Genomic DNA, 25,811 nt, shown 5'->3' on the forward strand with positions numbered 1-25,811 from the left:
TGGGCGCCGCCGCCGCTTTCTCTGCTCCCCGCCCCTCCTTTGCGCGGCCCCTAATCACGTGACGATCGCTGGGCGAGTCTGGGTGCTGCTGGGTTCGCCCTGGGATCGCTGGGCGAGTCTGGGTGCTGCCGGGTTCACCCTGGGATCGCTGGGCGAGTCTGAGGGCATTGGGGTCAGCCTGCAAGAGCTGGGAGAGACAGGAGAACAGCTCGTGAACTGGGAGTAGACTGCTCCCGACCGCGGCAAATCGACACCCACCCCCCCCCCCCCCCGCCGCTGGTGTTTCTCGGCCCCCCCCTCGCTGCCGCCCACCCTCAAACCCATAGCAGAGTCCTGCAGCAGGCACAGAGCAACTCCAGAGAGCAGCAGAGTCCACACCGAGCTGATGCGGAGCGGAGAAAGCAGAGGGGACGAGGATTACGCTGGCTAGGTCGGAGCCGACGGGGCGAGGGCGGCGCCATCTTGGGAAGGGCAGGCGCTGTCACGGGGAGGGCGACGCCATCTTGGGAAGGGCAGGCGCTGTCACGGGGAGATCGACGCCATCTTGGGAAGGGCAGGCGCTGTCACGGGGAGGACGGTGCCGTCTTGGTGCCCTCACTTCCGTCTACATGCCCCCAGCCCTCCTTTCTCACCCTCTAAGGCCCTTGAGGTGCTCGCAGCTCGCCTTGAGATGCCGGGGGAGATGTGGCTGGGGGACCCTGGGACTGCAGGACACCCAATACCGGGGTGAGACCACCCCAATCCTGCGGGACCCCAAACCCTGGAACCCCCCCGAGACCTCTAACACAACACCACCACTCCCCGCCCCCTCAGCTGCTTCAGGACCCTCCAGAGACCCCCCCGGAGACCCTCCAGAGGCCGCCAGACACCTCTCGATGCCCACAAAGCCCCTCTAGACGCCCCAGAATACCTCTCTGCGCCTCCCTGCAGAGGCCACTCACACCCTTGGCAGCAGGCGACAGCAAGCAGTACCTGGCCGTGCCCACAAGGTGGGAGCAGTGAGCAGAAGAGTCAGCGGCGCTAGGGACACCGAGACTCCAGCAGTGCCACACAGCAACCCACACGCTGTGGGGACCTGACACAGAGACCCCGAAACCACACTGAGGCACAGACCCCCCCACTCCTCCCTGACCCTCCAGACATGACCCAGGAGCCCCTCCAGAGGTCCCCAGACACCTCTAGATGCTCCCAGAACCCTTCACATGCCCCCAAATTCCCCTTTCATACCCCCAAGCCCACTTCAGATGACAGCAGACCCTCCTTAACAGGCCCCCAGCGCTCAGCAGGTCCGGTGCTGCTGTGCCTCGGGAGCAGATCAGCTGGTCTCCCTGCAGAGCTTTTTCCAGTCAATGAAAAAACAGCACACCACACACACACACGAAAGACAATCCACTGTTTTAATTGAGAGACAGTTGCTATTTCTGCTTCAAACCACACCCCACACCCCCCCGTGGCTCTGCTCAGGATGTGCTTTTCTCCTCTAGAAGCCTTTCTACAGAACAGAGGGGGGTCACGTCAAGGCCTTTCTGCACACAAATCACTGCCCTTCTGCAATCTCTCAATAAGCAGCACCGCTGTTCCTCTGCTGGAACACCTCACACTCACTCTTACACTTGCCCGGGGCTTTCCCTCCCCTCCAAGAACGTCCTGGCATTTCAAACATTTGGCATTTCAGGTCTGCAAGCAGCCTTTGTGGGAGGCTGCCCTCACCCCTCCCTCACTGCTCCTCTGCTGTATCCTCGCCCACCCCGCTGTGGCATCACAGAAGGAAAGACAGCCGAGCGGCTACGCTCCTGTTCTTTTTATCACCCCGAGCCGGGGACAGCCTTCTGGGCAAGGTTTGCAGCTTCAGCACACAGCTGAGCTTTGCTCTCACCCATTAAACCCTTTGGTGGTTTCAGCTTCCCGAGGATGTGTCGGCACAAGTCCTTGTCGGGGCACCGCAAACAGGGAGAGACAAAGCTCCGAGATCCAGGAAGAGGACGGCTGAGCAGACACCCCTAAAGAGAGAAACTTCATCAGCTGAACCTCACACTTCTCCCTAACACTCAGTGATTCTGTGATTAGCTATGCTGGTGACAGAGTCTCACTGAGTGCTCTTTAAAATGTTTTTCTTTTCTTTCAGCCTAGGAGTTTCATATTTAAATAGACCTTCTGCTCTGTCTTCCCCCTTCCTTCTTCCATCTTGCGTCTAAACACTAGGAGAGCTTGATGAGCTCTATCCTGGGCGTCCCAACGTAACACATCTCAACTGCATACATGGATTTTGTAATCTTTTGCCCCATTGCTCGCACAGGGTGGATTAAGTTCATTACTTAGAGCTTGTCAGGACAGCTGTTGAAGTGTCCTGTGCAATGCAGGAGGAGTTGAATCCCATAGGAAACCACATTACTGTGCTTTGTCAGCCTGGTTATGGTCAGAAACCTCCTTCATTTTTTTTTCTCTTGAACAGATATATCACATGAGTCCCCAGAATTAATTTGCCTCTTCTCATAATTATTTCTTTAAAACTGTCTTAGAAGTGTCTCTGTCCTTCCCTCTCTCTAGATACTGGCCTCCTGAGCCCACGGCAGACTTGCACAGAGCTACTGCGAGCACCACTCTGCACGGCCTCTGGGGGGCTTTCAAGCACAGGCACCCCAGGAGAATCCAAACCTAACCTTGCAGCTGGCCTTAGAGCTCCTCTTTGGAAAACTGTCGCTGCCAGGGCCCACAAACCAACGTCCTCTGTCGGCAAACCGGATGTAAGGGCTGAAAAGTGTCAACGGAAACCGTAATCGGATGGCCCAGGAAGATCCTGCCGGTCTGAACACACCAGACCTGGAATGCACAAAGAAACTCTGTTAACAACTGCCTGTGTGTCTGCTCATAGCTTGAGGAGTAACAGAGCAGAACCAATTCCCAAAAGGTTTTCACTGCGTTCCCAGGGCAAGTAGAGGCTTGCTCTGGCTGTAGTTAATACCTAGAAATTCCTATCAAAATCTTTGCAGCACAACAAGAAAAAAACCAAACCAACCAAACCACAAACTGCTTTATATTATTAAGTAGGAACTCGAAAGCTTACAGGAACTGTGGGGATTTTTTTATGACAAATTATTCCTTTTCTTTTTTTCAGTGAGCAATTGGGTTTCCAACAGCTCCACATTCTGACACCAAAGCACCCCGCTCCGTGTCAGGGCTTGTGGCTGAGGCCGAATACAAATCTGCAACTGGTCCTCAGGCAAAGCAGTTAAGCTCCCTGAAAAAAAAGGAAAGAAAGCAAGAGTGAGTCAACCATAAAAACAAGACCTAACCAAACCCCCAAAGCCATTTTGTCAGGAAGTCGCCTCCACTATCACCCGCCACATGCTGAAATTCCCTTCCCCTGGGGCTCCTGCTTGGCCCACAGCTGGGGAACATAAAGCAAGGCACAGCCCTGTGGGTACCTGCTGCCCTGGAGCCACCAAAACCGGAGCACCCAGTCACTACCAATCCCACAGCAGACCCAAGATACAACAGGGACTCCATAGAGACTCCAAAACCTCACTGAGAACCCCCCAACTCCTTCAGGACCCCCACAGATTCTCCAACTTAGATGCCCACAAAACCCCTTTGGTTGCACCCAAACCCCCCATCTGAAACACCCAGCTCCACTTTAGGTACCCCCAGATGCTTCCAATGTCCCCAGACCCGCTGGTGGACCAGCCCAGAACCCCCTGACACTATCCCAGACCCTTTCAGGGGGCTCCACACCCCTTCTAGATGCCCACAAAACCCCTTCACACGCCAAAAGAAACCTTTACCTGCCTCCAAACCCCACGTGGGGGCCACTTAGCAGCGGGTGGCAGCAACCAAGTCTGTTGCTCTCACCAATTAAACCCTTTGGTGCTCTCAGCTCTCTGACCCTGTGTCAGTGCAAGTCCTTGTCGGCCGGCACCTTCGTCCTGATCCAGGCGGAGAGAGAACTGCCAGGAACACAGCTTCGCCGCTCCGCTTGCGGCACGCCTGCTGCCGAGGGCAGCCTCGTCCGCAGCCTGCCCGAGAGGAACACGGCCCCCGGGGCCGGGGGACACACAAAAGCCTTCCACAAAGGTAACAAGGGAAGTCTCTTGGCCACTCTTCACGTGCCGAGTGCGATTGTCATGCGGAACACACCGCGGCATCTGGAACGAGTTTAAGTCCAGGTCTGTGGCAGCACAGAGGTTCCTGGAATATCCCGGTACATCGATCCACAGGAGGTTGTCTTTCGGTCCCCAGTCTGATGCTTGGCAGCACAGCCATCACACCATTTCTCTCGAGTGCTTTGAACTGACAATTCATGCAGGAGAATAAAACCAAACAGGAGTAAGCAGCTTGGAAAAGAACTTTGATCATCACCAGGCCCAGCAAGAGGACACAGTCTCAGGCTGCACCAGGGGAGGTTTAGGCTAGAGGTTAGGAAGAGGTTCTGCACAGAGAGAGTGATGGCCCATTGGAATGGGCTGCCCAGGGTGGTGGTGGAGTCACCATCTTTGGAGGTGTTCAGGAGGAGACTGGATAGGGTGCCTGGTTGCTTGGTTTAGTTGATTAGGTGGTGTTGGATGATAGGTTGGACACGATGATCTTGAAGGTCTCTTCCAACTCGGTCTGGTCTATTCTATTCTATTCCGTTCCATTCCATTCCAACACCATCTAATCAACTAAACCACGGCACTGAGTGCCTCATCCAGTCTCTTTCTAAACACTTCCAGTGATGGTGACTCCCTGGGCACCACCTCCCTGAGCAGCACATTCCAAAGGCCAATCTCTCTTTCAACCTGCTCTATTCTATTCTATGAAGACCTTCTTCCTAACATCCAGCCTAAACCTCCCCTGGCACAGCTTGAGACTGTGTCCTCTTGTTCTGGTGCTGCTTGCCTGGGAGAAGAGACCAACCCCCACCTGGCTACAACCAGAACTGAGGGGACTGCAATCCTTGCAGCTTCAGCTTTCCTTCTCTGCTACTTCTTTTTTCAGATGGATTTTTTTTCAAAGGGACTGCTGGACAGCAGAACAGGATGGATGGCTGGGCCCCAAGAGCGGTGGGGAACAGAGTTAAACCCAGCCGGTGGCCGGCCGGGCACAAGTGGTGTTCCCCAGGACACCCCTTGTGAGAGAGTGAGTCCAGAGAAGGGCCACAAAGCTGGTGAGGGGCCTGGATAACAAGCCTTACGAGGAGTGGCTGAAGGAACTGGGACTGTTTAATCTGCAGAAGAGGAAGCTGAGGGAATTATGGCGTGGTCTGGCTTCAGCTCTCAACTAGTTCCACGTTGAGCAAGGACAGCTTGTACTCACAGAAGGCACTGGCTGCTTGGGTTCAAGGTTCCTGCAGAGCTCAGGCTATCTCTCTTCATTAGTGAGGTCGTCCTGTCACCTAGGCAGAGAGAAGAAAATGCAGCTATGAAATGAGACCACTGGAATCGTGAGACTCGTTCTGTGTGCGACTCCAGGAGAATCCAAACCTAACCTTGGAGCTGCCCTGAAGAGCTCCTCTTTGGAAAAGTCTCGCTGCCGGGCCCCACAAACCCCACACCCTCTGTCAGCAAACCGGATGTACGAGCTGAAGAGTGTCGACAGAAACTGTACGTGGACAGCTCAGGAAGATCCTGCCAGTCCCAGCACACCAGTCCTGGAATGATCAAAGAAAGTCCGTTAACAACTGTCTGTGTGTCTGCTCATAGCTTGAGGAGAACCCCCCAACTCCTTCAGGACCCCCCCAGACTCCCCAACTTAGATGCCCACAAAACCCCTTTGGATGCACCCAAACCCCCCATCTGATACGCCCAGATCTGTTTTAGGTACCCCCAGACGCTTCTAATGTCCCCAGACCCGCTGGTAGACCAGCCCAGAACCCCCTGACACTATCCCAGACCCTTTCAGGGGGCTCCACACCCCTTCTAGATGCCCACAAAACCCCTTCACATGCCAAAAGAAACCTTTACCTGCCTCCAAACCCCATTAGGGGGCCACTCAGACCCCTTAGCAGCGGGTGGCAGCAACCAAGTCTGTTGCTCTCACCAATTAAACCTGGATGTTAGGAAGAAGGTCTTCATAGAATAGAATAGAGCAGGTTGAAAGAGAGATTGGCCTTTGGAATGTGCTGCCCAGGGAGGTGGTGGAGTCACCATCACTGGAAGTGTTTAGAAAGAGACTGGATGAGGCACTCAGTGCCGTGGTTTAGTTGATTAGATGGTGATGGAATGGAATGGACCGGACCAGGTTGGAAGAGACCTTCAAGATCATCGTGTCCAACCTATCATCCAACACCACCTAATCAACTAAACCATGCAACCAAGCACCCTATCCAGTCTCCTCATGAACACCTCCAAAGATGGTGACTCCACCACCTCCCTGGGCAGCCCATTCCAATGGGCAATCACTCTCTCTGTGCAGAACCTCTTCCTAACCTCTAGCCTAAACCTCCCCTGCCACAGCTTGAGACTGTGTCCTCTTGTTCTGGTGCTGCTTGCCTGGAAGAAGAGACCAACCCCCACCTGGCTACAACCTCCCTTCAGGGAGTTGCAGAGAGCAAGAAGGTCTCCCCTGAGCCTCCTCTTCTCCAGGCTAAGCAACCCCAGCTCCCTTAGCCTCTCCTCACAGGCCTGTGCTCCAAACCCCTCCCCAGCTTTGTTGCCCTTCTCCGGACTCCTTCCAGCAACTCAACGTCTTGCTTAAACGGAGGGGCCCAGAACTGGACACGGGACTCAAGGTGTGCCCTAACCAGTGCCAAGTGCAGGGGCAGAATGACCTCCCTGCTCCTGCTGGCCACACTGTTCCTGATATTGGCCAGGTTGCCAGTGGCCTTCTTGGCCACCCGTGCACGCTGCTGGTCACGACCAGAAGACAGGGATCAGAAGAGTCTTCGGCCAAGCTGTAAACCTCTTCCTAACATTCAGCCTAAACCTCCCCTGGCACAGCTTGAGACTGTGTCCTCTTGTTCTGGTGCTGCTTGCCTGGGAGAAGAGACCAACCCCCACCTGGCTACAACCAGAACTGAGGGGACTGCAATCCTTGCAGCTTCAGCTTTCCTTCTCTGCTACTTCTTTTTTCAGATGGATTTTTTTTCAAAGGGACTGCTGGACAGCAGAACAGGATGGATGGCTGGGCCCCAAGAGCGGTGGGGAACAGAGTTAAACCCAGCCGGTGGCCGGCCGGGCACAAGTGGTGTTCCCCAGGACACCCCTTGTGAGAGAGTGAGTCCAGAGAAGGGCCACAAAGCTGGTGAGGGGTCTGGATAACAAGCCTTAGGAGGAGTGGCTGAAGGAACTGGGACTGTTTAATCTGCAGAAGAGGAAGCTGAGGGAATTATGGCGTGGTCTGGCTTCAGCTCTCAACTACTTCCACGTTGAGCAAGGACAGCTTGTACTCACAGAAGGCACTGGCTGCTTGGGTTCAAGGTTCCTGCAGAGCTCAGGCTATCTCTCTTCATTAGTGAGGTCGTCCTGTCACCTAGGCAGAGAGAAGAAAATGCAGCTATGAAATTAGACCACTGGAATCGTGAGACTCGTTCTGTGTGCGACTCCAGGAGAATCCAAACCTAACCTTGGAGCTGCCCTGAAGAGCTCCTCTTTGGAAAAGTCTCGCTGCCGGGCCCCACAAACCCCACACCCTCTGTCAGCAAACCGGATGTACGAGCTGAAGAGTGTCGACAGAAACTGTACGTGGACAGCTCAGGAAGATCCTGCCAGTCCCAGCACACCAGTCCTGGAATGATCAAAGAAAGTCCGTTAACAACTGTCTGTGTGTCTGCTCATAGCTTGAGGAGAACCCCCCAACTCCTTCAGGACCCCCCCAGACTCCCCAACTTAGATGCCCACAAAACCCCTTTGGATGCACCCAAACCCCCCATCTGATACGCCCAGCTCCGTTTTAGGTACCCCCAGACGCTTCTAATGTCCCCAGACCCGCTGGTTGACCAGCCCAGAACCCCCTGACACTATCCCAGACCCTTTCAGGGGGCTCCACACCCCTTCTAGATGCCCACAAAACCCCTTCACATGCCAAAAGAAACCTTTACCTGCCTCCAAACCCCATTTGGGGGCCACTCAGACCCCTTAGCAGCGGGTGGCAGCAACCAAGTCTGTTGCTCTCACCAATTAAACCTGGATGTTAGGAAGAAGGTCTTCATAGAATAGAATAGAGCAGGTTGAAAGAGAGATTGGCCTTTGGAATGTGCTGCCCAGGGAGGTGGTGGAGTCACCATCACTGGAAGTGTTTAGAAAGAGACTGGATGAGGCACTCAGTGCCGTGGTTTAGTTGATTAGATGGTGTTGGAATGGAATGGACCGGACCAGGTTGGAAGAGACCTTCAAGATCATCGTGTCCAACCTATCATCCAACACCACCTAATCAACTAAACCATGCAACCAAGCACCCTATCCAGTCTCCTCCTGAACACCTCCAAAGATGGTGACTCCACCACCTCCCTGGGCAGCCCACTCCAATGGGCAATCACTCTCTCTGTGCAGAACCTCTTCCTAACCTCTAGCCTAAACCTCCCCTGCCACAGCTTGAGACGGTGTCCTCTTGTTCTGGTGCTGCTTGCCTGGAAGAAGAGACCAACCCCCACCTGGCTACAACCTCCCTTCAGGGAGTTGCAGAGAGCAAGAAGGTCTCCCCTGAGCCTCCTCTTCTCCAGGCTAAGCAACCCCAGCTCCCTCAGCCTCTCCTCACAGGCCTGTGCTCCAAACCCCTCCCCAGCTTTGTTGCCCTTCTCCGGACTCCTTCCAGCAACTCAACGTCTTGCTTAAACGGAGGGGCCCAGAACTGGACACGGGACTCAAGGTGTGCCCTAACCAGTGCCAAGTGCAGGGGCAGAATGACCTCCCTGCTCCTGCTGGCCACACTGTTCCTGATATTGGCCAGGTTGCCAGTGGCCTTCTTGGCACCCGACACGACCAGAAGACAGGGATCAGAAGATCAGACCAACCCCCACCTGGCTACAACCAGAACTGAGGGGACTGCAATCCTTGCAGCTTCAGCTTTCCTTCTCTGCTACTTCTTTTTTCAGATGGATTGTTTTTCAAAGGGACTGCTGGACAGCAGAACAGGATGGATGGCTGGGCCCCAAGAGCGGTGGGGAACAGAGTTAAACCCAGCCGGTGGCCGGCCGGGCACAAGTGGTGTTCCCCAGGACACCCCTTGTGAGAGAGTGAGTCCAGAGAAGGGCCACAAAGCTGGTGAGGGGTCTGGATAACAAGCCTTAGGAGGAGTGGCTGAAGGAACTGGGACTGTTTAATCTGCAGAAGAGGAAGCTAAGGGAATTAAGGCGTGGTCTGGCTTCAGCTCTCAACTACTTCCACGTTGAGCAAGGACAGCTTGTACTCACAGAAGGCACTGGCTGCTTGGGTTCAAGGTTCCTGCAGAGCTCAGGCTATCTCTCTTGATTAGTGAGGTCGTCCTGTCACCTAGGCAGAGAGAAGAAAATGCAGCTATGAAATTAGACCACTGGAATCGTGAGACTCGTTCTGTGTGAGACTCCAGGAGAATCCAAACCTAACCTTGGAGCTGCCCTGAAGAGCTCCTCATAGCTTGAGGAGTACCAGAGCAGGAACAATTCCCAAAAGGTTTTCACTGCATTCCTAGGGCACTTAAGGATTGCCCTGGCTGTAGTTAATACCTAGAAATTCCTATCAAAATCTTTGCAGCACAGCAAGGAAATTGAGGGATGGGAAGGCAATATGTACTTACACGTTAGGCAAGAATTGGCTTTGCAAACTAATCTCCCTAACTGTTGGATATGCACTGAACTTCCTCGAGGCCAAATGAGGACCCCTTTATTTGGGGAAGCCTCAATGAATTGGACTTGGGGGGCATCAGACTGGGTGACTACATCTGAGAGTACCTTCCACAAGTGTCAGCATGGGAAAGATAGCTCAGAAAGCCTGGGTCCAAAGTTTGCCTTAAGAAAATATAGTATAGGAATATACTGTTGGCTGTGAGAAAGGGGGGAACTGATGAACAGAAAAGTCTCATTAACAGAACCACAGAGTTGATAAGAATTTTCCGCTTGTTAGCTGAAATGCTGGGACGCAGGGAGGGGGAGAGGGGCTGGCAGACAGCCTTTGGATAGAGAAGGAATAACAGGATTTGTCAGTGATTCACTTCTGTTAGTCTTGGACAAGATGCTCTTTTGTATACGATAAAGGACACCTGCATGATATGTATACTTCTGCTCTTTTAGATAGATAAGCTTTGTATAGATAGGCAGCATCTGGACCTCTGTCATTATAGACAGATAACTTTTTGTATAAAAGTTTGCCCAAACCTCTCTGAAGACACACAGCTCTTTTGAAATGATCCTACCTGTGTCAGGCGCCAGAATAGAAGCACGATACAAGAGACTTACTGAGTCTCTTGTGTGTCTTTCTCTAAGTCATTATCAACGCTGTTTGCAGCACAAACCCAAACCCAAACCCACCCCGAGACACCCCCAGCTCCCACGGGAGCCTGCAGAGACCTCCCAAAGGGTCCGTCGGAGGTGCCCAGCTGCCTCCCCACGACCCTTGACCCTTTCAGATGGCCCCACCAGAACTTTACATATCCCCAGACCCTTTTAGGTGTCCCCAAGACCTCCTCCGTCACCCCCAAAAGCCCTGCCGATGGCCCCAGACCACCTTCAGACGCCGGAAGGAACACACCTGGGAGTCCCGGGCCGGCAGCGACACCGGAAACCGCACTGCGAGCTCCCCGAATGCGCCAGCACCCCTTGCCCCGCCAAAGGACGGCGGTTCGCAGGCACCCTGGGGCACAGAACGGCGTCAGGCGCCGAATCAGGGCTCTCCGCCATCGCTCCGGCTCCAAAGCTGCTCACCGCGGCGCCCGCCCCCCCGGCCAGAAAAGCGGGGCGCAGGCCGCGAGGAGGGCGCGTGCGCGGGACCGGACCCGCTGCGGCGCAGGCGCCGTATCCATAGCGACCACCGGGACGCTGCCCCCCTGGCGCGAGCAGAGCCGGGCTAGGGCGCAGGCGCCGGATCCATAGCGACGCTCGAGTCAAGCTCTCCGCTCTCCGCTCTCCCCCTAAGAATTTTCGAGCATTCAGCGCAGTTAGGCTGCAGAAATTAGCTCCCCCGGGGCGGCACACGCCGCGGCACGGCTGCACTGCCGGCCATTACACACCGGGTGGCAGCATTGAGCTCCCACGGGGCGGCACACACGCGGCACGGCTGCACTGCCGGCCGTTACACACCGGGTGGCAGCATTGAGCTCCCACGGAGGCACACGCCGCGGCACGGCTGCACTGCCGGCCGTTACACACCGGGTGGCAGCACTGAGCACCTCCCTGGGCGTGGGCTGCAGCCGGGCCCCCACGTGGCTTTTATTTTCCAATGCTAAAAGCCTTTTAGAAGCAGAGAGGGCAGACAGGGGTCGTTTCCAAAGCTTTCTTACGCACCAGTCACTCCAAGCCCTCCCTCTCCAGCTGCAAACCAGAGGTTTGCCTCCGCCTCGCCTCACCCCAGTACTTACACTTTTAAAGATAGTGTGGTCCCCTCGGAGAATTTTCAGCACTTTAGGGGGGGGCCCCCAGCCCTCGCTCACCTGCTCCTCTGCTGCAGCAGCCCCCTGCCCCACGTGGCAGAACCAGCCCACCCACAATCCCCCCACTCCCTTTGATTCACCCCCAAAAAGGCACAAAATAAAGCAAACTTCCCCAGCCTTCCTGTAGGCCCCATTCAGATACTGGAAGGCCACAATTAGGTCACCTCGGAGCCCTCTCTTCTGCAGACTGAACAGCCCCAACTCCTTCAGTCTGCCCTCATAGGAGAGGTGCTCCAGCCCTCTGATCATCCTTGTGGCCCTTCTCTGGACACGTTCCAGCACCTCCACATCCCTCTTGTCATAGGGGCTCCAGAACTGGACACAGTACTCCAGGTGGGGTCTCACCAGGGCTGAGCAGAGGGGGAGGATCACCTCCCTCGACCTGCTAGCCACACTTCTCCTGATGCAGCCCAGGATCTGATTGGCCTTGCGGGCTGCAAGTGCACATTGAGAGCTCATGTTGAGCTTTTTGTCCACCAGCACCCCCAAGTCTCTCTCCTCAGGGCTACTTTCCAGCCAGTCACTGCCCAGCCTGGATTTGTGCCTGGGATTGCCTCGACCCAGATGCAGGACCCTGCACTTGCTCTTATTGAACTTCATGAGGTTGGCTTGTGCCCACCTCTCCAGCCTGTCAAGGTCCCTCTGGATGGCCTCCCTTCCCTCCAGCGTGTCTGCTGCACCACACAGCTTGGTGTCATCAGCAAACTTGCTGAGGGTGCACTCAATGCCACTGTCCATGGCACCCACAGAGATGTTGAACAAGCCTGGTTCCAGGAGTGATCCCTGAGGGACTCTGCTTGTCCCTGGCCTCCACTGGGACATGGAGCCATTGACAGCCACTCTTTGGCTGCGGCCATCAAGCCAGTTCCTTATCCATCTAGTGGTCACCCCTCACACCCATGTGTCACCAGCCTGGAGACCAGGATGTGGTGCGGGACAGTGTCGAAGGCTTTGCTCAGGTCCAGGTAAACGACATCAGTTGCTCGCCCCTCATCTATTAATTTTGTCACCTGCTCATAGAAGGCCACCAGGTTGGTCAGGCAGGATTTGCCCTTGGCAAAGCCATGCTGACTGTTCCCAATCACCTCTTCACTATTCTTTTGAGCCAGTAGTGACTCCAGGAGGATCTGCTCCATGATCTTTCCAGGCACAGAGGTGAGACTGACTGGCCTGGAGTTCCCTGGTTACTCCTTCTTGCCCTTTTTGAAGATGGGGGCAATGTTTCCCCTTTTCCAGTCTGTGGGGACTGCCCCAGACTGCCATGACTTTTGAAATATAATAGAGAGGGGTTTAGCAACCTCCTCTGCCAGTTCTCTCAGCACCCGTGGGTGTATCCCGTCGGGTCCCATGGACTTGAACACTTTCAGGTTCTTCAGATGATCACGAACCTGATCTGCACTTACAATGGGCAGTTCTTCCTCCCCGTCCCTGGCTTTGACTTCCATAACATCAGGAGTGTGGCTAGAGGCCCTTGCAGTGAAGACTGAGGTAAAGAAGTTATTAAGCACCTCAGCCTTTTCCTCATCACTTGTGACCATGTCACCAGTTTCCTTTCTGAGGGGAACCTCCTCAGAAAGGAAACCTCCTGATGAACCTCCTGCCTTTCACAGCAAGGACTGAACATTGCAGCTTTGGCCAAGACTATCAGCCCAAAGGAAGGCCTGGCCCCTGAGGAGCTAAATGCAAGTGAACCGTCTGACACCACCACAGTCCTGTGAATGTTGCAAAGCAGTAGTGCATGCAGTATAATAATTCGAAAGTTAAGGGCTGCTCAAGCTTTACACAAAGTATCCTATTCAGTTTTGGGTTCCACTTAACACAAAGTAAAAGTATAAAAGGTCAGAGGGAAAGCCAACTCCAACTCTACCTCTGAACTACAGCAAGAAATACTGGAATCAAGGGGCCCTTTCTTCTGCTACTAATAGATGAAGAGAACATGAAAACTGATGGGCTAAACCAACAGGGCAAGATTAGAATAACTAGTAGAGAGAACGGAAGATACAAAGCTTCAACTACATCTGTTTAGCAACGACTCCTACCAGATAACTTCCATGCCATAACTTTGCTGATTTCAAACAAGCCAGCTGGTGAAGCGTCTCACTCACAGGCGGCCGACGAGGAGACGTGCAGAAGGCAGAGGCGAGGGAACAAGTCCTGAGCTTTGCTGCAGGCTGTCCTGCGGCTTCCCCTACCGACTCTTTCCCGTACACCACCGCAGAAGGAGTTGGGTGAATTTTGTCTCAAACCCATTAAACCCTTTGGTGGTTTCAGCTTCCCGAGGATGTGTCGGCACAAGTCCTTGTCGGGGCACCGCAAACAGGGAGAGACAAAGCACCGAGATCCAGGAAGAGGACGGCTGAGCAGACACTCCTAAAGAGAGAAACTTCATCAGCTGAACCTCACACTTCTCCCAGCTTTGCAACAGCAAAGAACTTTGTGAACAACACAGTGCTGCTCCTAAGGAGGTCACCAGCTTGCAAGTTACAGGAGAAATAAAAACCTTTTTATTACAGAAGCACTGGCAAAAATTTACGGACAGGAACAGCAGACGAGCAAATTCTGCGATTGAGCTAACGATAGACATCAGGCCTAGGATCTGGCTACCCTGACAAAGGATGCCAACAGGACAGAGTGAGGCCTCAGCAGCACCCCCAAAAAGCCTTCATTTTTTTTTCTCTTAAACAGATATATCACATGAGTCCCCAGAATTAATTTGCCTCTTCTCATAATTATTTCTTTAAAACTGTCTTAGAAGAGTCTCTGTCCTTCCCTCTCTCTAGATACTGGCCTCCTGAGCCCACGGCAGACTTGCACAGAGCTACTGCGAGCACCACTCTGCACGGCCTCTGGGGGGGCTTTCAAGCACAGGCACCCCAGGAGAATCCAAACCTAACCTTGCAGCTGGCCTTAGAGCTCCTCTTTGGAAAACTGTCGCTGCCAGGGCCCACAAACCCAACATCCTCTGTCAGCAACCTGGATGTAAGAGCTGAAAAGTGTCAACAGAAATTGTACTTGGACACCTCAGGAAGATCCTTCAATGAAAGAGCTGGCTCCTCCTGAAGGGCAAGTATGAATGGAGCTCTCAAAGTACCACACTTCAGAGCCTCCTACTTGCTAGCACTAAGACAATTGTTCATGTAGAACGACTGGCCACTCACTTCAGTCTTTGCAGCTTCAGCTTTCCTTCTCTGCTACTTCTTTTTTCAGAAGAGGAAGCTGAGGGAATTATGGCGTGGTCTGGCTTCAGCTCTCAACTACCTCCATGCTGGACAAGGACAGCTTGTACTCACAGAAAGCACTTGGGGGTTTGTGTGCGAAGTTCCTGTAGAGCTCAGGTCTCTGAGACTTCTGAACAGCTGTGCTTAGCCCAAAATCAGACAGTTTCACATCACCCTGGGAAAAAAAAAAATCCAAGAATCCAGAAAGATTGTGCTTGAGCAAAAGAAAAGGTTTAACCGCTCCACAGCCTCCTGAGCCCATGGCAGACTTGCAGAGCTACTGTGAGCACCACTCTGCACGGCCTCTGGGGGGGGTTTCAAGCACAGGCACTCCAGGAGACTCCAGGCACTCCATAGAGACTCCAAAACCTCACTGAGAACCCCCCAACTCCTTCAGGACCCCCACAGATTCCCCAACTTAGATGCCCACAAAACCCCTTTGGAGGCACCCAAACCCCCCATCTGATACGCCCAGCTCCGGTTTAGGTACCCCCAGACGCTTCTAATGTCCCCAGACCCGCTGGTGGACCAGCCCAGAACCCCCTGACACTATCCCAGACCCTTTCAGGGGGCTCCACACCCCTTCTAGATGCCCACAAAACCCCTTCACATGCCAAAAGAAACCTTTACCTGCCTCCAAACCCCATTTGGGGGCCACTCAGACCCCGTAGCAGCGGGTGGCAGCAACCAAGTCTGTTGCTCTCACCAATTAAACCTGGATGTTAGGAAGAAGGTCTTCATAGACTAGAATAGAGCAGGATGAAAGAGAGATTGGCCTTTGGAATGTGCTGCCCAGGGAGGTGGTGGAGTCACCATCACTGGAAGTGTTTAGAAAGAGACTGGATGAGGCACTCAGTGCCGTGGTTTAGTTGATTGGAATGGAATGGACCGGACCAGGTTGGAAGAGACCTTCAAGATCATCGTGTCCAACCTATCATCCAACACCACCTAATCAACTAAACCATGCAACCAAGCACCCTATCCAGTCTCCTCCTGAACACCTCCAAAGATGGTGACTCCAGCACCTCCCTGGGCAGCCCACTCCAATGGGCAATCACTCTCTCTGTGCAGAACCTCTTCCTAACCTCTAGCCTAAACCTCCCCTGCCACAGCTTGAGACTGTGTCCTCTTGTTCTGGTGCTGCTTGCCTGGAAGAAGAGACCAACCCCCACCTGGCTACAACCTCCCTTCAGGGAGTTGCAGAGAGCAAGAAGGTCTCCCCTGAGCCTCCTCTTCTCCAGGCTAAGCAACCCCAGCTCCCTCAGCCTCTCCTCACAGGCCTGTGCTCCAAACCCCTCCCCAGCTTTGTTGCCCTTCTCCGGACTCCTTCCAGCAACTCAACGTCTTGCTTAAACGGAGGGGCCCAGAACTGGACACGGGACTCAAGGTGTGCCCTAACCAGTGCCAAGTGCAGGGGCAGAATGACCTCCCTGCTCCTGCTGGCCACTCTGATCCTGATATTGGCCAGGTTGCCAGTGGCCTTCTTGGCCACCCGTGCACGCTGCTGGTCACGACCAGAAGACAGGGATCAGAAGAGTCTTTGGCCAAGCTGTAAACCACTTCCTAACATTCAGCCTAAAGCTCCCCTGGCACAGCTTGAGACTGTGTCCTCTTGTTCTGGTGCTGCTTGCCTGGGAGAAGAGACCAACCCCCACCCGGCTACAACAAGAACTGAGGGGACTGCAATCTTTGCAGCTTCAGCTTTCCTTCTCTGCTACTTCTTTTTTCAGATGGATTGTTTTTCAAAGGGACTGCTGGACAGCAGAACAGGATGGATGGCTGGGCCCCAAGAGCAGTGGGGAACAGAGTTAAACCCAGCCGGTGGCCGGCCGGGCACGAGTGGTGTTCCCCAGGACACCCCTTGTGAGAGAGTGAGTCCAGAGAAGGGCCACAAAGCTGGTGAGGGGTCTGGATAACAAGCCTTATGAGGAGTGGCTGAAGGAACTGGGACTGTTTAATCTGCAGAAGAGGAAGCTGAGGGAATTATGGTGTGGTCTGGCTTCAGCTCTCAACTAGTTCCACGTTGAGCAAGGACAGCTTGTACTCACAGAAGGCACTGGCTGCTTGGGTTCAAGGTTCCTGCAGAGCTCAGGCTATCTCTCTTCATTAGTGAGGTCGTCCTGTCACCTAGGCAGAGAGAAGAAAATGCAGCTATGAAATTAGACCACTGGAATCGTGAGACTCGTTCTGTGTGCGACTCCAGGAGAATCCAAACCTAACCTTGGAGCTGCCCTGAAGAGCTCCTCTTTGGAAAAGACTCGCTGCCGGGCCCCACAAACCCCACACCCTGTGTCAGCAAACCGGATGTACGAGCTGAAGAGTGTCGACAGAAACTGTACGTGGACAGCTCAGGAAGATCCTGCCAGTCCCAGCACACCAGACCTGGAATGATCAAAGAAAGTCCGTTAACAACTCTCTGTGTGTCTGCTCATAGCTTGAGGAGAACCCCCCAACTCCTTCAGGACCCCCACAGATTCCCCAATTTAGATGCCCACAAAACCCCTTTGGAGGCACCCAAACCCCCCATCTGAAACACCCAGGTCCACTTTAGGTACCCCCAGATACTTCCAATGTCCCCAGACCCACTGGTGGACCAGCCCAGAACCCCCTGACACTATCCCAGACCCTTTCAGGGGGCTCCACACCCCTTCTAGATGCCCACAAAACCCCTTCACACGCCAAAAGAAACCTTTACCTGCCTCCAAACCCCATTAGGGGGCCACTTAGCAGCAGGTGGCAGCAACCAAGTCTGTTGCTCTCACCAATTAAACCCTTTGGTGCTCTCAGCTCTCTGGCCCTGTGTCAGTGCAAGTCCTTGTCGGCCGGCACCTTCGTCCTGATCCAGGCGGAGAGAGAACTGCCAGGAACACAGCTTCGCCGCTCCGCTTGCGGCACGCCTGCTGCCGAGGGCAGCCTCGTCCGCAGCCTGCCCGAGAGGAACACGGCCCCCGGGGCCGGGGGACACACAAAAGCCTTCCACAAAGGAAACAAGGGAAGTCTCTTGGCCACTCTTCACGTGCCGAGTGCGATTGTCATGTGGAACACACTGCGGCATCTGGAACGAGTTTAAGTCCAGGTCTGTGGCAGCACAGAGGTTCCTGGAATATCCCGGTACATCGATCCACAGGAGGTTGTCTTTCGGTCCCCAGTCTGATGCTTGGCAGCACAGCCATCACACCATTTCTCTCCAGTGCTTTGAACTGACAATTCATACAGGAGAATAAAACCAAACAGGAGTAAGCAGCTTGGAAAAGAACTCTGATCATCACCGGGCCCAACAAGAGGACACAGTCTCAGGCTGCACCAGGGGAGGTTTAGGCTAGAGGTTAGGAAGAGGTTCTGCACAGAGAGAGTGAGGGCCCATTGGAATGGGCTGCCCAGGGAGGTGCTGGAGTCACCATCTTTGGAGGTGTTCAGGAGGCGACTGGATAGGGTGCTTGGTTGCATGGTTTAGTTGATTAGGTGGTGTTGCATGATAGGTTGGACACGATGATCTTGAAGGTCTCTTCCAACTCGGTCTGGTCTATTCTATTCTATTCCATTCCATTCCATTCCATTCCAACACCATCTAATCAACTAAACCACGGCACTGAGTGCCTCATCCAGTCTCTTTCTAAACACTTCCAGTGATGGTGACTCCCTGGGCACCACCTCCCTGAGCAGCACATTCCAAAGGCCAATCTCTCTTTCAACCTGCTCTATTCTATTCTATGAAGACCTTCTTCCTAACATCCAGCCTAAACCTCCCCTGGCACAGATGGATTGTTTTTCAAAGGGACTGCTGGACAGCAGAACAGGATGGATGGCTGGGCCCCAAGAGCGGTGGGGAACAGAGTTAAACCCAGCCGGTGGCCGGCCGGGCATGAGTGGTGTTCCCCAGGACACCCCTTGTGAGAGAGTGAGTCCAGAGAAGGGCCACAAAGCTGGTGAGGGGTCTGGATAACAAGCCTTAGGAGGAGTGGCTGAAGGAACTGGGACTGTTTAATCTGCAGAAGAGGAAGCTGAGGGAATTAAGGTATGGTCTGGCTTCAGCTCTCAACTACTTCCACGTTGAGCAAGGACAGCTTGTACTCACAGAAGGCACTGGCTGCTTGGGTTCAAGGTTCCTGCAGAGCTCAGGCTATCTCTCTTCATTAGTGAGGTCGTCCTGTCACCTAGGCAGAGAGAAGAAAATGCAGCTATGAAATTAGACCACTGGAATCGTGAGACTCGTTCTGTGTGCGACTCCAGGAGAATCCAAACCTAACCTTGGAGCTGCCCTGAAGAGCTCCTCTTTGGAAAAGTCTCGCTGCCGGGCCCCACAAACCCCACACCCTCTGTCAGCAAACCGGATGTACGAGCTGAAGAGTGTCGACAGAAACTGTACGTGGACAGCTCAGGAAGATCCTGCCAGTCCCAGCACACCAGTCCTGGAATGATCAAAGAAAGTCCGTTAACAACTGTCTGTGTGTCTGCTCATAGCTTGAGGAGAACCCCCCAACTCCTTCAGGACCCCCCCAGATTCCCCAACTTAGATGCCCACAAAACCCCTTTGGAGGCACCCAAACCCCCCATCTGATACGCCCAGCTCCGTTTTAGGTACCCCCAGACGCTTCTAATGTCCCCAGACCCGCTGGTTGACCAGCCCAGAACCCCCTGACACTATCCCAGACCCTTTCAGGGGGCTCCACACCCCTTCTAGATGCCCACAAAACCCCTTCACATGCCAAAAGAAACCTTTACCTGCCTCCAAACCCCATTTGGGGGCCACTCAGACCCCGTAGCAGCGGGTGGCAGCAACCAAGTCTGTTGCTCTCACCAATTAAACCTGGATGTTAGGAAGAAGGTCTTCATAGAATAGAATAGAGCAGGGTGAAAGAGAGATTGGCCTTTGGAATGTGCTGCCCAGGGAGGTGGTGGAGTCACCATCACTGGAAGTGTTTAGAAAGAGACTGGATGAGGCACTCAGTGCCGTGGTTTAGTTGATTAGATGGTGATGGAATGGAATGGACCGGACCAGGTTGGAAGAGACCTTCAAGATCATCGTGTCCAACCTATCATCCAACACCACCTAATCAACTAAACCATGCAACCAAGCACCCTATCCAGTCGCCTCCTGAGCACCTCCAAAGATGGTGACTCCACCACCTCCCTGGGCAGCCCATTCCAATGGGCAATCACTCTCTCTGTGCAGAACCTCTTCCTAACCTCTAGCCTAAACCTCCCCTGCCACAGCTTGAGACTGTGTCCTCTTGTTCTGGTGCTGCTTGCCTGGAAGAAGAGACCAACCCCCACCTGGCTACAACCTCCCTTCAGGGAGTTGCAGAGAGCAAGAAGGTCTCCCCTGAGCCTCCTCTTCTCCAGGCTAAGCAACCCCAGCTCCCTCAGCCTCTCCTCACAGGCCTGTGCTCCAAACCCCTCCCCAGCTTTGTTGCCCTTCTCCGGACTCCTTCCAGCAACTCAACGTCTTGCTTAAACGGAGGGGCCCAGAACTGGACACGGGACTCAAGGTGTGCCCTAACCAGTGCCAAGTGCAGGGGCAGAATGACCTCCCTGCTCCTGCTGGCCACACTGTTCCTGATATTGGCCAGGTTGCCAGTGGCCTTCTTGGCACCCGACACGACCAGAAGACAGGGATCAGAAGAGTCTTTGGCCAAGCTGTAAACCACTTCCTAACATCCAGCCTAAACCTCCCCTGGCACAGCTTGAGACTGTGTCCTCTTGTTCTGGTGCTGCTTGCCTGGGAGAAGAGACCAACCCCCACCTGGCTACAACCAGAACTGAGGGGACTGCAATCCTTGCAGCTTCAGCTTTCCTTCTCTGCTACTTCTTTTTTCAGATGGATTGTTTTTCAAAGGGACTGCTGGACAGCAGAACAGGATGGATGGCTGCGCCCCAAGAGCAGTGGGGAACAGAGTTAAACCCAGCCGGTGGCCGGCCGAGCACAAGTGGTGTTCCCCAGGACACCCCTTGTGAGAGAGTGAGTCCAGAGAAGGGCCACAAAGCTGGTGAGGGGTCTGGATAACAAGCCTTAGGAGGAGTGGCTGAAGGAACTGGGACTGTTTAATCTGCAGAAGAGGAAGCTAAGGGAATTAAGGCGTGGTCTGGCTTCAGCTCTCAACTACTTCCACGTTGAGCAAGGACAGCTTGTACTCACAGAAGGCACTGGCTGCTTGGGTTCAAGGTTCCTGCAGAGCTCAGGCTATCTCTCTTCATTAGTGAGGTCGTCCTGTCACCTAGGCAGAGAGAAGAAAATGCAGCTATGAAATTAGACCACTGGAATCGTGAGACTCGTTCTGTGTGAGACTCCAGGAGAATCCAAACCTAACCTTGGAGCTGCCCTGAAGAGCTCCTCATAGCTTGAGGAGTACCAGAGCAGGAACAATTCCCAAAAGGTTTTCACTGCATTCCTAGGGCACTTGAAGGATTGCCCTGGCTGTAGTTAATACCTAGAAATTCCTATCAAAATCTTTGCAGCACAGCAAGGAAATTGAGGGATGGGAAGGCAATATGTACTTACACGTTAGGCAAGAATTGGCTTTGCAAACTAATCTCTCTAACTGTTGGATATGCACTGAACTTCCTCGAGGCCAAATGAGGACCCCTTTATTTGGGGAAGCCTCAATGAATTGGACTTGGGGGGCATCAGACTGGGTGACTACATCTGAGAGTACCTTCCACAAGTGTCAGCATGGGAAAGATAGCTCAGAAAGCCTGGGTCCAAAGTTTGCCTTAAGAAAATATAGTATAGGAATATACTGTTGGCTGTGAGAAAGGGGGGAACTGATGAACAGAAAAGTCTCATTAACAGAACCACAGAGTTGATAAGAATTTTCCGCTTGTTAGCTGAAATGCTGGGACGCAGGGAGGGGGAGAGGGGCTGGCAGACAGCCTTTGGATAGAGAAGGAATAACAGGATTTGTCAGTGATTCACTTCTGTTAGTCTTGGACAAGATGCTCTTTTGGATAAGACAAAGGACACCTGCATGATATGTGTACTTCTGCTCTTTTAGAGAGATAAGCTTTGTATAGATAGGCAGCATCTGGACCTCTGTCATTATAGACAGATAACTTTTTGTATAAAAGTTTGCCCAAACCTCTCTGAAGACACACAGCTCTTTTGAAATGATCCTACCTGTGTCAGGCGCCAGAATAGAAGCACGATACAAGAGACTTACTGAGTCTCTTGTGTGTCTTTCTCTAAGTCATTATCAACGCTGTTTGCAGCACAAACCCAAACCCAAACCCACCCCGAGACACCCCCAGCTCCCACGGCAGCCTGCAGAGACCTCCCAAAGGGTCCGTCGGAGGTGCCCAGCTGCCTCCCCACGACCCTTGACCCTTTCAGATGGCCCCACCAGAACTTTACATATCCCCAGACCCTTTTAGGTGTCCCCAAGACCTCCTCCGTCACCCCCAAAAGCCCTGCCGATGGCCCCAGACCACCTTCAGACGCCGGAAGGAACACACCTGGGAGTCCCGGGCCGGCAGCGACACCGGGACCGGACCCGCTGCGGCGCAGGCGCCGTATCCATAGCGACCACCGGGACGCTGCCCCCCTGGCGCGAGCAGAGCCGGGCTAGGGCGCAGGCGCCGGATCCATAGCGACGCTCGAGTCAAGCTCTCCGCCCTCCGCTCTTCCCCTAAGAATTTTCGAGCATTCAGCGCAGTTAGGCTGCAGAAATTAGCTCACCCAGGGCGGCACACGCCGCGGCACGGCTGCACTGCCGGCCATTACACACCGGGTTGAGCACTGACCTCCCACGGGGCGGTATACGCCGCGGCACGGCTGCACTGCCGGCCATTACACACAGGGTTGAGCACTGAGCTCCCCCGGGGCGGTATACGCCGCGGCACGGCTGCACTGCCGGCCATTACACACCGGGTGGCAGCATTGAGCTCCCCCGGGGCGGCACACGCCGCGGCACGGCTGCACTGCCGGCCATTACACACAGGGTGGCAGCATTGAGCTCCCACGGGGCCTCTGGGTACGGTTGAGGCAGCAGCCGCCACCCCCGCAGAGCCCCGCCGGCCAAGCCCGGACACGCCCCCCTCCCCCCCCCCAAAAGCCCCGCGCTGCCCCGCCGGTGGCCACCCCCCCAAGCCCCGCGCAGCTCCAGCGGCTGCTATAGAGAAACCCCGCAAAGCAGCAGAGACTGGCACTGACCTGGGACACAGCAGAAGAGCTCCAACCTCTACCAGCCACAACCCTGCACTGAGCCACTTTAAAGCATCCGGCGCCATGTTGTTGAGGGCGGTGCCATGCTAGGGGGTGGGGTTCAGGCTGGAGGGGCGGTGCCACGCTGGGGGGGGGCGGTGCCACGCTGGGGGGGGCGGTGCCACGCTGGGGGGGGCGGTGCCACGCTGGGGGGGGGCGGTGCCACGCTGGGGGGGGGCGGTGCCACGCTGGGGGGGGCGGTGCCACGCTGGGGGGGGCGGTGCCACGCTGGGGGGGGCGGTGCCACGCTGGGGGGGGGCGGTGCCACGCTGGGGGGGGCGGTGCCACGCTGGGGGGGGCGGTGCCACGCTGGGGGGGGCGGTGCCACGCTGGGGGGGGCGGTGCCACGCTGGGGGGGGCGGTGCCACGCTGGGGGGGGGCGGTGCCACGCTGGGGGGGGGCGGTGCCACGCTGGGGGGGGCGGTGCCACGCTGGGGGGGGCGGTGCCACGCTGGGGGGGGCGGTGCCACGCTGGGGGGGGCGGTGCCACGCTGGGGGGGGCGGTGCCACGCTGGGGGGGGGCGGTGCCACGCTGGGGGGGGCGGTGCCACGCTGGGGGGGGGCGGTGCCACGCTGGGGGGGGGCGGTGCCACGCTGGGGGGGGGCGGTGCCACGCTGGGGGGGGCGGTGCCACGCTGGGGGGGGCGGTGCCACGCTGGGGGGGGCGGTGCCACGCTGGGGGGGGCGGTGCCACGCTGGGGGGGGCGGTGCCACGCTGGGGGGGGGCGGTGCCACGCTGGGGGGGGCGGTGCCACGCTGGGGGGGGCGGTGCCACGCTGGGGGGGGCGGTGCCACGCTGGGGGGGGCGGTGCCACGCTGGGGGGGGCGGTGCCACGCTGGGGGGGGGCGGTGCCACGCTGGGGGGGGGCGGTGCCACGCTGGGGGGGGGCGGTGCCACGCTGGGGGGGGCGGTGCCACGCTGGGGGGGGGCGGTGCCACGCTGGGGGGGGGCGGTGCCACGCTGGGGGGGCGGTGCCACGCTGGGGGGGGCGGTGCCTGCGTTGTGACCTCACGCTCAGCGTTCCATGGGTTTTATTCCCCTCCAAGACAACACGTTGAGTTCTGAGCAGCTGAGGAGCCCTGGGGAACACCTGTACAGAAACGTTCCTCCAAGAGCTGTCAGAAAAACGTTCGTTCCGCCAGCACTGCCGGCCGTTACACACCGGATGGCAACATTGAGCTCCCCCGGGGCGGCACACGCCGCGGCACGGCTGCACTGCCGGCCGTTACACACAGGGTGGCAGCATTGAGCTCCCACGGGGCGGCACACGCCGCGGCACGGCTGCACTGCCGGCCGTTACACACCGGGTGGCAGCACTGAGCACCTCCCTGGGCGTGGGCAGCAGCCGGGCCCCCACCTGGCTTTTATTTTCCAATGCTAAAAGCCTTTTAGAAGCAGAGAGGGCAGACAGGGGTCGTTTCCAAAGCTTTCTTACGCACCAGTCACTCCAAGCCCTCCCTCTCCAGCTGCAAACCAGAGGTTTGCCTCCGCCTCGCCTCACCCCAGTACTTACACTTTTAAAGATAGTGTGGTCCCCTCGGAGAATTTTCAGCACTTTAGGGGGGGGGCCCCCAGCCCTCGCTCACCTGCTCCTCTGCTGCAGCAGCCCCCTGCCCCACGTGGCAGAACCAGCCCACCCACAATCCCCCCACTCCCTTTGAGTCGCCCCCAAAAAGGCACAAAATAAAGCAAACTGCCCAGCCAGCACCTCCTGCCTTTCACAGCAAGGACTGAACATTGCAGCTTTGGCCAAGACCATCAGCCCAAAGGAAGGCCTGGGCCCTGAGGAACTAAATGCAAGTGAACTATCTGACACCACCACAGTCCTGTGAATGTTGCAAAGCAGTAGTGCATGCGGTATAATAATTCGAAAGTTAAGGGCTGCTCAAGCTTTACACAAAGTATCCTATTCAGTTTTGGGTTCCACTTAACACAAAGTAAAAGTATAAAAGGTCAGAGGGAAAGCCAACTCTACCTCTGAACTACAGCAAGAAATACTGGAATCAAGGGGCCCTTTCTTCTGCTATTAATAGATGAAGAGAACATGAAAACTGATGGGCTAAACCAACAGGGCAAGATTAGAATAACTAGTAGAGAGAACGGAAGATACAAAGCTTCAACTGCATCTGTTTAGCAACGACTCCTACCAGATAACTTCCATGCCATAACTTTGCTGATTTCAAACAAGCCAGCTGGTGAAGCGTCTCGCTCACAGGCGGCTGACGAGGAGACGTGCAGAAGGCAGAGGCGAGGGAACAAGTCCTGAGCTTTGCTGCAGGCTGTCCTGCGGCTTCCCCTACCGACTCTTTCCCGTACACCACCGCAGGAGTTGGGTGAATTTTGTCTCAAACCGGCTCCTAAGACAACCTCCGCTTTTTCCCTGGGTGCCTACGTGGGTGTTGCTTCATCTTTCCCTCACGCTCGGTACGGCATTCGGGTGCAGAGCAAGGCTCTGGACAGCCAAACCGAACTCCTGTGCTGAAGAAAAGGAAGCGGAAGCACAGGCTGAGCCCCTGAGCTCTAAACATTCACTGAGCCCCAGGAAATGCCTGCATGTGCTGGCTGCTGCCACCTCCTCGTTGCCCCGGGCCTGCTCATTGGAGGCTGCCTGGCAAAAGCACCTGCCCCCACTTTCCTCGGCGTTCTTTGAATACCCAGGTTGGAAACCTAAGAGGTAGCGTACTAATTGGAAAGCATGTTCCAGCGGGCGTGGCTGGAGGCTGGGCGCCGCCGCCGCTTTCTCTGCTCCCCGCCCCTCCTTTGCGCGGCCCCTAATCACGTGACGATCGCTGGGCGAGTCTGGGTGCTGCTGGCTTCGCCCTGGGATCGCTGGGCGAGTCTGGGTGCTGCCGGGTTCACC

The 25,811-nt window shown here is 55.4% G+C and overlaps 2 long non-coding RNA genes across 2 annotated transcripts; both read right to left on the bottom strand.

Moving 5' to 3' along the window:
- Nucleotides 1-1,396: 1,396 nt before the first annotated feature.
- LOC137452192 (uncharacterized) lies at nt 1,397-19,156 on the bottom strand. The gene is made up of 8 exons (XR_010990005.1): nt 19,001-19,156; nt 18,829-18,907; nt 17,583-17,953; nt 14,694-14,928; nt 3,783-4,287; nt 3,065-3,238; nt 2,661-2,820; nt 1,397-2,000 (listed from the first exon to the last, which is right to left on the bottom strand). It is a non-coding gene; the product is annotated as an uncharacterized lncRNA (long non-coding RNA).
- Nucleotides 15,468-17,129, bottom strand: LOC137452193 (uncharacterized). Its single transcript, XR_010990006.1, has 3 exons — nt 16,974-17,129; nt 16,802-16,880; nt 15,468-15,497 (listed from the first exon to the last, which is right to left on the bottom strand). It is a non-coding gene; the product is annotated as an uncharacterized lncRNA (long non-coding RNA).
- Nucleotides 19,157-25,811: the final 6,655 nt, after the last annotated feature.

Source organism: Melanerpes formicivorus, unplaced genomic scaffold (genome assembly GCF_026170545.1).
Source record: "Melanerpes formicivorus ecotype bairdi unplaced genomic scaffold, bMelFor1.0.p_v2 SCAF_50, whole genome shotgun sequence".
Lineage (NCBI taxonomy): Eukaryota > Metazoa > Chordata > Aves > Piciformes > Picidae > Melanerpes > Melanerpes formicivorus.